Source organism: Vulpes vulpes, chromosome 12 (assembly GCF_048418805.1).
Source record: "Vulpes vulpes isolate BD-2025 chromosome 12, VulVul3, whole genome shotgun sequence".
NCBI classification, from domain to species: domain Eukaryota; kingdom Metazoa; phylum Chordata; class Mammalia; order Carnivora; family Canidae; genus Vulpes; species Vulpes vulpes.
The window spans coordinates 178,702,090-178,709,106 of NC_132791.1; the positions used below are offsets into that span (position 1 = coordinate 178,702,090).

A 7,017-nucleotide genomic window follows, 5' to 3' on the forward strand; every position below is an offset into this window, starting at 1 on the left:
ATAAAAAGTAAAAAAAAAAACATAAATATATAGAGAGATATAGATTATTGGATGTAAAATACATATCCCTTCATTCAGTGTCCACTTTCATCCTCTGAATTTTCTTTCTCCCAAATGAGAAAACAAGGCTATGAGAATAATTTTCTTCAAGGTCACAAGGTGGTGGATGAACCTGTATTCCAACCAGATGTGCCAGATTCCAAAGGCCACGTTTTTAGTTAACTACACTAGATCACTTCCAATCATAATCCCAAAAGGATCTCTTAGAACCTGATAAAGTAATTCTGAGGTTCACATGGGGAGAGCTGTCACCAAGAAAGTTCAGATAAAGAATCACAGAGCAAGTCTTCCTTTTCTTGGATCTCAAGGCAGGCATCTTGTCGTTCACCACTCTGTTCTAGGACCCAGCGATGACCGAAACTGATTAGCAAAGGGCCCGGAAAGGCCACCTCAGCACGCCCAAATGCTGGGCTGTTACTTTAATTACATCGTCCCCTACAACAGTTTTCTTGCTAAGCAGTCACATTCTGCCCCAAGGCCAGCATCTTCCCTAACCTCACTGCACTCTGTAACCTCCTGCTAGCCTCATCTGCCACCCTCCTGTTTAGCCACTCTGGCCTCCCTTCAGTTCCCGGTACTACGTAACTCAGGGCCTTTGTGCTTGCTGTTGCCTCTGTATGAACTACTCTCCTCCAACCTCAGGACCTCTGTAACTGATACGGTCGGCCTACAATACTCTCCAGCAGCCTGCCCCTTCCTCCCCTCGGTGAGGCTGGGTCATCCTTCAGATCATCCTCTACAAACCGGGTAGAGGTTTCCCGTTAAACCCTCCACTCCCACGGTGTTCGCTGTCCTGTAGACCACGTCTCCAAGTCTGAGAGGATGTATCTGCATTAGTCTGTGCTTTCTTCACCCAACGAACATTTATCAGATACTTCATTCATTCCAGGCCAAGCGTGAGATACGGTGGAGAGAGGAAAACGGGTGTGACCTTCTGGCCTGGAGCTTTGTCTAGACTAAAGGGAAGGCGCACGTGAATCGGAGATTCTCATAAGTAACTTCAAGATCACAACTGTGATTACCGTAGACGGGACTTAGGGGTAGGAAGTGACTAGGTTAACCACCATGCCGTGGAGGTGAAAAGCCAAGGCTGGAGCACAGCCGCGACAGCGTGTCGCCAAGCGGCGGCGGCGTCGCCGCAGAGGATGAAGCCATGCGGGGATCTGCGCGCACGTACAGGTTCGTCTTCCGCCGAAAACCCACAGCCGCAGCTACCGGCTTACAAACAGGTGGAGTGAAGCGATCACATTTGGTTACGAGGTGACGTTCCCGTTGGACTGAAAGCTCCCCGAGGGGGGCCGACGCTCGTCTCCTTTAGGGCCGCATCCGGGGGCCCAGGGCAGCGGCCGCCCCTCAGCTGCTGGCTAAGCAGCGACCGGCCGGACCCGGGCCCGCGGCGCATCTCCTTTCCATCCGCAGCCTCCCTGCCCCAAAGCGGCCTCCCCCACCGCGGCTTCAGGGACGCGGCGGCAGCTCCTGGGAGGGCGCAGCGCGCGCCCCCCGCACACACCACCCGCCGCCGGAGCCCCCCGCTCACCTCTGGAAAGGCGCAGCGCGCGGCGGGACCGGAAGTGCGTCACCGCGCGGGAGCGCCGCCCGGGCCTCACGTACGTCCTCTCTAGGACGCCGAGCGCGCCTCGGTGCTCTCCTGGCTGCGCGCCCCGGGGAGGCCGGCGGGGCTCCTGCATCCCCGCGCGGGAGGCCTGGGCCGGCGGGGGAAGTTGGCGGTGGTTGTCGCTGCTCCCTAACCGGTAGCCTTCGCTTCAGTTGAGTGTTGGCAACAAGCCACGGTACTATCAGGAGCACCTGTGGATTGTCCCCAGTGGAAAGCACAGATATTTTCTTTCTTTTTTAATCATTATTTTAAAAGATTGATTGATTGATGATAGACACAGAGAGAGAGAGAGAGAGAGAAAGAGAGAGAGAGAGGCAGAGACACAGGAGGAGGGAGAAGCAGGCTCCATCCAGAGAGCCCGACGCGGGACTCGATCCCGGGACCCCGGGATCACGCCTTGGGCCGAAGGTGGTGCTAACCCGCTGGGCCACCCGGGTGTCCCCAGTTCCATTTATCGCTCCACAGTTGACGCAGGTTTCTCAAAACACACGCTATTCACATCCCTCACTTGAAAGTATTATCATCGCTGTTATGAGGGCTCACCTTTGGATCTTGTCATTTCATTTCACCAAAGTGGCAAAAACACACGTATATTAACATATCACAGTTTTTAAATTGTTTTTTAAGGTTTTATTTATTCATGAGAGACACAGGGAGAGAGGCAGAGACATAGGCAGAGGGAGGAGCAGGCTCCCTGTGGGGAGCTCTATCCCAGGACCCCGGGATCACGGCCTGAGCCAAAGGCTGACCCTCAGCCCCGGAGCCACCCAGGTGCCACTCACAATTTTATTTTTTAAACCACTTAATTGTATTTTAATAGAATTAGTTTCAAAGAAAAATAAATAAATAAATAAATAAATAAATAAATAAATAAATAAATAAATAAATAAAAAATAGAATTAGTTTCAGAGTGGTCCACAGATGTCCTCACAATGCCAAAGAGGCAGTCAGGCAAAAAACAAAAAAACCCCGTCTCTGAATGAATGAATGAATGAATGAATACTTAAAAAGAAAGAAAAAAACCTGTTTTCCTGAGGGATAAAGATCCAGTCACACTAAGAAAGACCAGGACTGTGAAGGGATACTATTCCAGAACTATTTAGGAAATGAAAACAGCGGAGATTTTTTAAAAGACTGAAGAACAGATATGAGAGACAGGGAGCAATCTGCTATAGCAATCTACTATAGTTTGAGCCACCTGATAGATGAAGGTGTCACTAACGGAGATTCAGTTAATTCAGGAATTTAGGAAGAGGAGCTGGTTTCAGGCAGGAAGATCACAGAATTTGGTTTTAGAAATTACACACACACACACACACACACACACACACACTTGCTTTATTAAAATGTAATTCACATCCCATACGATTCATCCATTTAAAGTAAACAACTTAGTTTAGTTTTTGGTATATTCACAGAATCGCACAATGATCACCACAGTCAATTTAGAATATTTTCATCATTCCCAAAAAGAAACCCTGTAACTATCAGCACCAGCGCTCACTTGCCATCTTCCCTGTGATAGGCCGGATACTGTTCCCCTCAAAGATGTCTGGAATTCGTATGTTGGATTTCATGACAAAGGAACATGAAGGTTGCAGACAGAATTAAGTTGCTTATCAGCTGATTTGAAAATAAGATTATCCTGGATTATCTAGATGGGCCCAATGTAATCATAAGAGTCCTTATAAGTAATGGAGGTCATGAGAAGAGCCAAAGAGGTGACAAATTGAGAGAAACTTGTCCCATCATTGCTGGCTTTGAAGGTGGAGGGAAAGAGCCACAAATCACGACAAGTGGCTTCTAGAAACTGAAAAAGGCAAGAAAATAAAGTCTCTCCTTAGCCAACACTTTGGCTAAACTTTGAATTTAGCCTGGTGAAACCCATTTTGGACTTCTGACTTCTAGAACTATAAGATAAATTAATAAGTAAATTGAATAAACGTGTATTGTCTTGTAAGTCACTGTTCGTGGTAATTTGTTACAGCAGCAGCAGAAAATTAATACAATCCCTGTGTGAGGCCTCCTCCATTCCTAGACAACTACTGATCTACTTTCTGACTCTACAGACTTGCATATTCTGGGCACTTACATCATATAATATCCATTAAATCTGGACATAAAACAAAGATCTTTATTGTTGGCCATTTTATTAGTCTTTGGAATAGTGGAAACCTATGTGATCCCTGGCAAGACTTGGGAAGAGCTTGATTTTTTTTGCTTGGGAGGGGTTGCTAGACTTTTAATCTGCACAAACCCTCAACAACAACAACAACAACAAAAGACTATCCTAGTGAGGAGAAATGTCTCAGTTATCTCTGGTAAGTGATCACTCCAAGCAGAGAAGCAGTGAAATTTCAGATGTGGTGGGTTTTTTTGTTTGTATATATATAAACATTTGGAATTTTATTTAAACAAAAATCACAACCATGAACATTGTTACAGTTAGAGGCCCTCTTGGTTCTCCACACAATGATACTGAGCACGCTCGCACGGGATTCCCATTGTTTAAAAGAAGGAAAAGAAACTCAGCACACTACCATTTAACTTGTTTTAATGTTTCTTCACAAATGGTGAAAAATACTAAAGTACAGACAAGGAATAATCATAATGTTGTGGCCAATATTATAAATATGGAATTATAAATTTAAAACATTTTCTGGTTTAAAAAATAAATCTGGTAGTCAAGGCAGCTCTGTGGGGTCTCTGCATCTAGTAGGGCCGGTCTCTGCGCTCCTGACGGTGCTCACCTTTATCCATTTTCCAGGTCCTCCATGCCTGCCTCTTCTTCCTCCCATCTGTTCCATCTCAGGTCCAGGGGGCCCACCAGGACCACCTTGTCTTCCTCCGCCACAGCCACCTGGGTCCATGCCCTGGCCACCACGGAAGCCTCCTCTGTCTCAGGTCACCTCTGAACCCCCCACCCGGACCCCTTCGGTCCATGAGGCCACCTCTTCCTCCCCGCATGCCACCAGGGCCGCCTCTGTCCCGGTCACCGCCCAGGGGCGGGAAGGGTGGTGGAAGGAAGCCTTCAGGCTTCAGAGCCTTACACTGGTTGCATTCTGTTCTCCAGGCAAAGTTCTGGTTTCCACACCCCAGATTGGGGCACTGCCAGTCCTTAGCTTGGTACTGGACATTTCCTCCTCCAGATGGGTTCCCTTGGGAACCCTGGGGTCCTCCTAGGGGAGAGCCATCTCGTCTCCTCCACGGCCTCCCATGTGACCCATGGGGCCCCCAGGACCTCCTGGGCCACCTGGACCTCCACAGAGTGGCGGTGGCATCCCCCTGCCCTCACGGGGAGACATACCGCCCCACATGCTGTTCGTTGGAGACCTATTCCGAGCAAGAGAAACCTTAAGTTTGCTTCCTTGAAAATCTTTCCCATCAAACAACTCCACAGCAGCCTTGGCAGTTGGTGGATCTTCATAGGACACTGTAGCACCACTTTTGGGTTTTCCTGTTTCCTTGTCCAAGTAGGTATGGATCATGGGTTGTCCGGTTCTCTTGCTCATCTTAACAACTCCACACTGCTTAAAGAAGACTGCCGGATTGTCTAGAGTCACAGTGTCATTTAAGCCTTGCACATAAATTGCACTGTTGTCAGAATCTTCATCTGGATCTACAGGTGGGCCTAGATCAAGATCTGGTCCTTCATCCATGGGTCCACCAGGCTTACTGAAACCACCTCACTCTCCAGCGCCCATTCCACTGAGTCCTCCTCCCCTCCCACCTCTGCTCATGCCTCCCCGATCAAATCCCCCTCTTCCCCTGCCCCGGTTATCAGGGCCACTCATGCTCTGGTTCTCTTCTGGTCCAGAAAATCCTCCAGACTCCTGCCCATAAACACTCATGCTACTGGGATGGTCCTGTTGGAATGAACTCTGCTGCCCGTAGCTGCTGCTCTGTTGGCTATATTGACTTGGAGCCTAGCTGTAGGATCCAGTTTGGAGGGGACAACTAGTGGGCGGCTGCTGCCCATAGCTGCTTTGTTGACCATAGCTACTCTGCTGTCCATAGCTGCTCGGCTGCCCATAGGTAGCCGAGAGTAACTGCTGAGAGTAACTGCTCTGATCATAACTAGTCGGCTGTGTAGAGGAGTAGCTGGTAGGAGGATAAGATGGTGGTGCTGTGACTGGCTGCATGGGGTAGCTCCCAGGTACCTGGGGATAACTGGATAACTGTAGTTACTCTGTCCATATCCTAGGCTGGGCTGGTTGTAACCCCCTGTTCTAGATTGAGGTTGACTAGTCTCAGCGGGTTTGTTACCGCTGTGGTCTTGCAGGTGTGGTGGCTGCTGGCTGCTGCCCATAAGCTGGGTAAGCAGGCTGAATGCCATATGCAGATTGAGCGGCATAGGAGGCCTGAATATTAGTGAGCATCGCAGTGATGGTATCATTAGAACCAGTGCCGTACCCCTGGACAGGCTGACTGTATGCTTGGGGGGCAGTTGGAGTAGTATAACCAGCAGGAGGCTGTCCATAAGAAGTTGCCTAGGTGGTCTGCCCATAGGTCGCAGTGGTCTGAGCCTGGGTATAGCTGATATCAGTGGGCTGTCCACAGGTTCCATAACTTTGCTGCCCATATGCCTGGGTGGCCTGTGCATATCCTTGAGTTGGTTGGGCAGTGTATGCACTGTAGCCCTGGTAGGCTGCAGCTTGGCTGTAGGTACTATAATCCGTGGACGCCATCTTCTCTCCTTCCTTCTCGTTCTCTCACGGTCTGTCTCCCTCTCGCCTTCCCTCTAGGCACCCTTGAGATGTGTTTTGAAGCCCTTTGGACAAACTACATACTGCAGCACCTTTCAACCCTGGCCATAATGAGCATTAGCAGATGCCTCCTAGCAAGGCTTGAACTTAAGTGCCCTGTTTCTCCATGATATTTTATTTATTTTTATGTAAGGTTTTTTTTTTTTTCCTTCAAATCATTTAGTAAATAGAACAAGATTATTGTTGCAGGTGAATGGCAGGTCAACAATACTGTCACAAGTGACTCATGGGGAAGGGTTAGAAGTTAAACAGTGTTGCTTATTTCTTGCATAGTCATATTTTATGAATCAGAGTGTATACTATTCTTGATATTTAGAGAGAAATTCAGTAGGATTTTGCAATTTGGGTTTCCCTGACCAAGACTCTAATCCAATGTTCTTTGGACCTTTAGAATGGGGAAATGCTAGCCCATCTGAAATCCTTTTTGCTTAAATGGTGAGTAACTTCCACTCCCAATTATCTACACGGTATCCCAGTGCACCTTTAGAATTAATAAACAGCTAATTGGTGCTGTCCTACTGGGCCACCTACAAGAAAATGTATACTCATATCCAGATCTATTGTGGTATCTACCAT

The 7,017-nt window shown here is 48.1% G+C and overlaps 1 pseudogene; it reads right to left on the reverse strand.

Moving 5' to 3' along the window:
- Positions 1-4,387: 4,387 nt before the first annotated feature.
- Positions 4,388-6,363, reverse strand: LOC112929540 (RNA-binding protein EWS pseudogene; annotated as a pseudogene).
- Positions 6,364-7,017: the final 654 nt, after the last annotated feature.